Consider the following 8820-nt stretch of genomic DNA (forward strand, 5'->3'; position numbering starts at 1 on the left):
TGGCACATTACCTTGATAAATGAACTCTAGACACTTGGTCTGTCTTCTTCTGAGATGGGAAGCTTGAGCATGGAACTATGTAGCTGTTTACAGCCAAAAACAGAGCAGTGATGGCTCTTCAACTGGAAACCACAAACACACCAGTTCAAAAAAGCTGATCTTTACAACAAAAATAAAAAAGTTCCCAGGCTGCTTTAAACGCGCTTTTTGCCTTAATAGCTAATCTCTATTGCAGCTAATATGGTTTGAGTCATTTTTGGAGGCAGCCTCTAGTGACTATCCATGGAATTGCACTTTGGTTTTCACTTCAGATAATGTGTGGTTGGTTTTTGCTTTATGTGATTGTGAACCTGGACTGTTGTCATTCTCCAGAGTAAACTGTCACTCCAGGAAACTGTAATATCCAGATTTGGCTTCCCTGTCTATTTATTCAGCCCTCTGTCATCCCTTGGCTGTATCCAGGCAGCAGAACCATAAATGAGATCATGTCAGTGCTCTGTCACTGCCATCCCCGTCCTCCGTCAGTGCTTCCCCGATCATGGCAACCACTAGCGCCCTCAATCCTGTGGGTTGAGGAAAGCAGCCTCCGTGAACCGTGGTCAGCTGGCACGCTGGCTTCATTGTGTGCCCACACAGCTGTGACCTTCTCAGGGATCACCAAGGAATCCGCCTTCCTGATTGAGATTCCACATAAGATTAAGAGCGGCCCCTGGAAATCTGTGTCAAGTGTACAGTGTGTCAGCCGTCGGCCTCCAAAGGGTCCAGCTTTTGTTTTGCAGCTCGCGTGCAGTCAGCGCCACAGAGATTTACACTTCATGCGATGCCTGCGCAAAATTGTGATTTGATATATCTTTAAAACTCTGCGGCAACCATACCAGACAGTCTATGCTGCATAATGGGCTGAAAATACCTCGCAGTAAACGCAGATCTTAAATCTGACCTGACTGTGCGCCACGTGCCACAAAGAGTGTGTGTTTTCAGACTTCCTGTTCATGGTAATGTGTTTGTTTATTGTTTTTAAAAATCAGATTAAAGTTAAAATAACTACAACTTAAATATTTATTTATTTTATTTATTTAACTTTTATTTAACCAGGAGATAAAACCTCATTAGGATTAAAAATCTCTTTTTCAAGACTGTCCTGGCCGAGACAACGTTAATCCTAGTTTTGTGGGTATCCCACATTTCCTCACTTGTAGCTCCTTTCCTTGACTCCTTCCTAGTCAAAGTAGTAAACCTTTATGTTTCCGTGGATGAATCAATAAACGACAGATTTTTATGGCTCTGTGGTAAAAACAGACAGACGTGCTGGTTCTTGAAAGACTCTGTTAGAAGCAGACTGACGAACATGACGGCAGGTGTTGGTGGTCAGGTCAGCCAGCAGCTGTGTGTTTAACTGCTGTGTTGTTATTTCCTTAGTGTTTATGAGTCTCATAGATCATAAACCGTATTTGAGCCTTGTATCAGCTCATTTAACATCATTCACTTCAAGAAAAGCTCTTCTACTTTGTCATTACTCATCTGAAAAGAAAGATAGTTACTGATTTTTGATGTTTGTTGTCTGTTGGTAAGACTTTATAGTGCACAGTTGATATGAAGAATTCACCTCGGCTGTGAATGTGACTTCAGTTAGGAACTTTAGTCGACTAAAGGCCCAATTATACTCTCTTCATGTAGGAAAATGTAAATGTCCTTTTCAATGTTACCGTCACTGCTCACATACCTCCATGTTTCCTTCATGTGGCCATTGCTTTTAACTAATACATCCAACGAGGGCAGCCTTGAGCAGGCATGGGCAAACTACATCCCGGGGACCACATGCGGCCCATTAAACGTTTTAATCCGGCCCGCCGAACTTGAAAAATCAAATGAATAAACCTTGTGAATGTTTTATTTTCCCTGCAATTCTGATGTTTCCTATATAGAGAGTTCACATTTAATATCAAAATATCACACAAACAATTTTGACACAATCTTTTATTATTTTTTGTTTTTTCATTTTTAAAACCAGAACAGAAAAAACGTGTTTTTCTGTTTTTCTGTAATTCCGTTTTTCCGTTTTGGTTTTAAAACAGAAAAACAAAAAAAACAAGTCCGTTTTTTCGTTTTTTTTTAGATTTCGTTTTGAAACAGAATAACGAAAGAACGAACCATACACGGATTAAAAATCCCATTATAATTCCATTCTCTAAAATAGACCCTTACTTGTTTTCTGATTTTTGATTTGAAAACGAAAAATTGAATAACAAGTCGTTTTCCGTTTTCCGATTTTGGATTCTAAAACGGATATGGAATGAACGAATGATACCCTGATAGTTACCAAAGCACTCCATCCATCTGCTCCTGGTCCGGCCCCTTTGTCAAATGTTAGAACCCATTGTGGCCCACGAATCAAAAAGTTTGCCCACCCCTGGCCTAGAGTCTTGTTTTTAACCTTCTATAATTAATAAAAACAAAACTCTTCAGAAAAAAGAGGACTTGAATTCAAGGCAGCCAAGTGGTATCTTCAAATCACCACAGCAATCAGACGTGAGAAACATTTCTACCAGGAGTATTAATTTTTTAAAGTTTGACCACAGCCCATCTGGAATGACTGGGGAGCTGAATTTTTTGACCTACACTGCAGCCAACCACCAGGGGGAGCAGTTTTCATGGTGACCTCACTTCAAGCTGAGCAAGATGACATCCCTTTTTTTTAGTCTATGGTCTAAAACCCATTTCTCCTCGCTTTATGTATGAAAATATATCCCTCCTTTTTCAAACAGTGTTACCGTCACTGTTCACATACTTCCATACGTCCTTTATGTCGGCACTGCAGTTAACCAATACATCCACCAGGGGGGGCAGCCCAAAGTCAAAAGTTTATGACAATAACAAACTCAAAACCAAACATGGCAACTGTGGAGGAGGTATTGTTAATGTACCAGTGTTGTAGGAGGCAGAGGTCAGTGAGGCAGTTAAATACATCCCGAATGTTGTTACTGTTGTTTTTTCTTCTTTATGTCTCTCTAAAGCTACGTATCAGGTAGCAACAGCAACACTGCCCCCACATTTTTCGGTTGTACTGCTCCTTTGGGTCCATATCCGTGATCTTAATGGAAACGTGCAGAAATATGGAAATGAAGCTTGGACAGAAGGCTCTGTTTGTGTCCTGGTCCATATCCTGATCCGTATAATGTTTTTTTTTTTTTTTTTTTTTTCTGAGGGACAGAAACAGCAAAAAAAAAAAAAAGTCAAAGAAAAAAACTATGAGCTGAGAAAAATAAGTTTTTAATAAGGTTAAGGTGTAAACATTTTAAGGGAGACAGTTAGGGAGCAAGAAGAGAGTGATACAGTCTGTTTTTAGGACATGGTGGCGTGACAGAGCAGATAAACGAAACGAAAAATAGTAAATCTGATACAGTGAGTCGTACAAACCTCCCTATCAGTGGAAATCTTTGGTTTTATGAGATTAGTAAGAGCTTTGTTAGCTCTCTATAAGATTTTAAGTACAATGTGAAAACCAACGGGCTGCAGAGCCGACCATCCAGTGGATACCGCTTAAACTTTTGTCAATGAAAATCTTTACATTTTTCTTTCAATTCAGGTTTTATAACTCAGATTTTGGATTTGGATTTTAAAGATGACTTTTTCGTTAGCTTTCAATTTCATAAAGATACAGAAAGACAGACAAGAAACTGTCATTTTCCTCTGTACCAAACATCCCTTGGTCAATTTTTAGTCAGATATCGAGGAGTCTCATAAAGATGTTGGTTGACTATGAATTAAAAAGAATGAAGAGTCTCCACTGTTTCTTCTTGTGACCGGCCTGTCCATGACTACTGTGGCTCTGAATTTCATGTAACTGCATCTTATCTCATTACTGTTTCTGCCAAGTAGAGTAGACCACTGTATGGATTGCTGTAGAAACACACAGCAAACACATCGCTCAGTTTGGTCACATTTCCTGTGCCAAACACCACCATTGTCCTGTGATAATCAAATTGAGTGTGAGCTAAATATAGCGTAAGTGGAGGACAAACATTTGGCCTGGGGCGACGCTCTTGGACCGATGTAAAGCGCCGTTAAACCCCGCAGCACCAGGCACCATTGTAGCCAATTAACACACAGAGAGGAGGTATGGCGCGGGGACAGGAGGGCGACAGAGGAGCGAGGGGAGGATTCAGCGCCAGGACAGGAGACTAAAGAGTGAGCTCTCTAATGAGAAGGTCAGGACAATAACTGAGGATGAGGATAAATACCTCAGATGATAATGAGACAATCCTGTGAAAAGCTGGAGCCGTGGAGAAAGATGTGTTCCATTACAAAACGATGAGTGCTGTTTGGAAAGGTTTCAAGCTGATGCAGGTTTAAAGTGATTAAAGGAGCGAATAGTGACCTGGTTTGAAATCAGCCATTCGCAGAATCACAGATGTCGTCTGGATGAATCTTTTGGTCTGTTTGGCACTCACTAATCTGCTCTTCCCTTGCCCTGATTTCCTGCCTTGAGCATCTGCTTTCCCCACCTGGGCTGTGTTCACTCCTGCAGTACTCTTCTTGTCCACTAGACATTCTCTTCCTTCCCCAGCTACACACCTGAGGCCTGTGCAAGATTTGCTGTTTCCAAGGTATGTGGATCATGAAAATCTAAGATAATTTATCAAGTTGTTTAGCAGGTTTGTGTAAAATCTTTGCCTGATCTTTTGTTGGGGTTATAGAAGTCAGACAACCTAAGGATTGTCTGGAAACATAAAACTCTTTTCAGGACCTGTAAGGACTGGAAACAGGTTCACTTTCATTTGCCTTAAACACGTGTTCATTCCAACCAATACGTGGCAGCTATACTGCAGTGGTCTGTTCTAACTTCTACAATTCTACAATTATTTTCTGTCCAATGTGACATGCAACATAAGCAAGAAATACAGTGCTTTGAGTTATTTTGCCGGGCAAAAGGGGCCCAGTGGTTTGGGTTGTAGTCCATGGGGTTGACCCTTGCGCAGGTGGCCCGGGTTCGGGTCCGACCTGTGGTTCCTTTCCCCACTTTTGCCCTGTTTCCCGCTCTATCCACTGGCATTGATACCATCCAATTAAAGGCGTAGAAAGTCCCCTCAAAAAAAGCAAGAATAAGTTATTTGGCCACATGTGCTGCCATCTAGTGCCAGAAGAAGTGCAGTTGATTAATATTATTATTTCCCGATCTAAAATTACGACAGCAAAATCACTGTCAACAATATAGATCAACCATTACCAAAATTCAATTATCAGTGCTAAATATTCACTCAGAGTTGGGTTTGAGACCTTCTGACTCATTCTACCCCTGAGGACAAAGAGGAGAAGGCTCAGATTAAAGGCTTAAGTGTTCCCTAAACAGATGAGTCTTCAGACATCTCTTAAAGTAGAAAGGGACTCTGTGGATCATATACAGTTAGGTAATTCATTCACCATTTGGGAACAACAGAGGAGAAGAGTCTGGCTAGAGATTTGGAGCCGTGCTGGGCTGGGAGCATCATCCTGATGTTATAGGATCGAGCCATCGAGACCACATAAACCTTAAAGGTCAGCTTGTCATCAGTTATGACACCCAGATTTCTGTCAAAGTTTGTGGCACAAGCTGGTTTGAATCAAGCAGGAGATTGATCTGTGGTTGAACAAGATGAGCTCAGTTTTGGACAGATGTAGCTGAAGGTGGCGTTCCTTCATCCATGTGAAGATATCAGCCAGACACTCTGATATCTGAGCTGAGACACCTGTGTTGTCAGGTGGACGTGGTGTATAATGAGAAAAGTAGGGGACCAAGCACTGATCCCTGTGGTACCCCTGTCAATAAGCAATGTGGTTTAGACACTTCTCCTTGCCATTACACTCTGTATGATCTACCTGTGAGGTAAGCCCTGAACCACAACAAGACGGGTCCTGAAAGAATGTATAGCCCATGTAGACATGTTTTTATTAACAATACTATACAGATGTGCTTTTACTAACTTGGTGGTACACATGTGCTCATTGTTGTTGGTATGCATTGCAGGACACTTGAGGGGGGCTGGGGATTCCTGGGATTTTATGGAGCACCCAGAGTAGAGAGTGACCACAAGTGAAGTTAATGTTTATACCCAATAATAAAAAGAAGTAACTGTGTAACACGAATAACGCAAGTCAGCAATTACTTTATTAGAGTTGAGGTGTTTCAGTCGAAGTGAGGAAGGTAAACAATCAAAGGAAGGAAGGAAGCGAGATTTGTGTGTCTAACAGTTTCTCAACAGATAAGTGAGGGGGGCTGATCACCCACTTGATGAATGCCAGTCACAGACAGAGCCAGAGGACGGCCAGCAGCCAATAAGAGGGGGACAACACCTGGAGAGCCAATAAGAAGATGACTCAACCTACATTCTTTAGAAAACTCTGTTAGTGACTAAATATTGGTGCTGAGAGAGAGAGTCAGGGTCAGTCTCATGAACTGTCTCTGCAACATGTAGGGAACAGGGAAATGAGGCTGCACCAGAGATCTCTGTAAATGCATATTCTTGACATATTGTTAATAAATTTGTGTTCAACTGAGAACCAGGACGCCTCCTGATCCTTCCCCATCAACGAACTGCGCGGAAAGAGGTGAGATGAGATTGGAGTCAGATTAATAATTTTAGTGTATTTTGGTCAGATTGATAGCATCACATTTCCAATAAGAAGTAGTTTAAGTATTTGAGGAATTAAGAACAAAGACATCATTTGAGAGTGACAAACTATCTGTGAGGTACCCTGTCAGGATCGCAGTATGGGAAACTAACTGAGGTGAACAGTAAAAAGTACCCTGTAAGGCAGTGTGAAAATGTACCCTGTCAGGATAACAGTGTGGGAACATGACTTAGTGCACGGTTAAAGGTACCCTGTAAGGCAGCGTAGGAAAAGTAGCTCTGTCAGGATAGCAGCGTGGGAAGATACTGAGCACCCAGTTAGAGGTACCCTGCAAGGCAGTATGGGAAAGCAGAGTAGGAGTGACACTTAGATGTATGTCATACAACTCACCTCTTTTCCAACAGTCCTGAGATGCCAAGTTCAGAGAGAGTGGGGAAGAGAGTGTTGACCCCAAATTCTTTATATTTGTAATTCCCGGAAGACTGGAGAATCTGCCTAAACCCTAAAACGCAAACTTTTGAACAAAACAACAGTACTACCATGTTGTACTGTGCTGCTCAATCTGCTCAATCTGCTGACTGTCTTTAACAAAATGAGCATATGTTGCTCCACTTCTGCTCTTAGCATTCCCCAACACACCAGATGATCGGCCCAACTCAACTTCAGTGGAGATCTACCAAAAGCAGCTTGAGGACAAGACAGCTTTAGCACCACCTACAGGCCTGGCATGCTTACTGCAGTGTGTTCAGTCCCTCAGGATATCTGTGTAAACACAGATTCTTTTCACTGCGTTTTTAGCATTTTCGGATGAAACGTTGTCGTGTAAACGGGGCCTGAATCAGTAGAGTGACCTTGCCGCTGCGCAGTGGAACATCTACTCTCTTACTTCTCCAACTATTTGAATATAAAACCTTGTGAAGCAAGCTGTGTGAGCTCAGTCACATTATGAAAAACTTATAAGATACAAAAATGAAAACATAAATCCTAAAAATATAACAAGAATTTGATGGTTTACTGCGTCAAAGGCAGCAGACAGGTCCGGGAGCCCGAGCCAGTCGCAGTGATTTGGGGATAGACAGGAGTCCAGTCTTAGGCCCCGTTTACACGGAGACTCCCGCAACGATTGTTCCTTTGCGTTTTCAAAAGCCACCTGCGTTTACATGAGGACGGCGTGAAAACGATCCGCGTTCATATGACTCCAGGAGGACAAGTCTCCTCTTCTGTTCTTTCTTTTTCTGCCGTTTTGTTGTGTGAGACGGTCGGCGATCCAACCATAACGCGTATTACCGCCACCTACTGGCTCAACTGGAAATGTGGCTGAGCGCGGAGCCTTCACCTGAAACTGCGAGTGCGCATGCGGTGACGTCAGCGTTTCACCCTGAGACGCTCCGCTCTGTGTTTACATGAAGCTGGATGGAGAAGCGGATTCAGATCTTTCCACTCTGGGGAGCGTTTTCAAAAGTTTGCGTTTTCACTGAAAACGCAACGTGGTCTCGTCTAAACGGAAGGCCAAAACGCAACGAAATGTTTGCGGAATCTACCGTTTTCGGCGTCATGTAAACGGGGCCTTAGTGGAGTGGTCACACCTGAAGCCAGATTGATACAAATCAATCTGGTTTTTCTTTCATCTGCAGATTCTTTTATAGGAGCTTTAACTGGTTTTGACTCAGGTTCAGTTAAGTGTGGTTACGTGGGTTGAAATATCGAGACATGTTTGAGCTTTGGTTCCCTCTGCTTTCTTGTTGACTGTTTGAAATATTTACATTGCTCAGTAGGACTTCTCTTAAGCTCAAACCTGGTTTATCTTCTGTCCCTCTCCCCCAGACCCTCTGCCTCCCCCTCTCTGTATCTCTCCCCCTCTCAGTCTATCATCCCTCCTCATGCACAAACACATGGCACTCTGGCGTTCCTCTCATTCCACTATAACAAGCCACATTCCCTGGAACACTTCCTCTGCTCTGTCCCCGCTTGTGGTCCCTGGGTCCCTGAGCAGACCCCCCCCCCCCTCCCCTCCCTCCCTTCCTTCCACCACACACCCTTTCTGTCCCTCACCCGCCCCCATCTGGTGCTTATCCCCCGGCGTCTGTGGCTCCCACTGCAGATAGCTACAAGCAGCCAGAGCTTCCCATTTAACTGTCTGTCCTCATCTGTCTGTCTGTCTGTGAGCCATTCTGGATCAGACTGTCCCAGCTGCCTGGTCCATATAGAAGG

Source organism: Halichoeres trimaculatus, unplaced genomic scaffold, assembly GCF_033239565.1.
Source record: "Halichoeres trimaculatus isolate MK-OKI-2021-1 unplaced genomic scaffold, fHalTri1.1 fHalTri1_scaffold_4, whole genome shotgun sequence".
Lineage (NCBI taxonomy): Eukaryota > Metazoa > Chordata > Actinopteri > Labriformes > Labridae > Halichoeres > Halichoeres trimaculatus.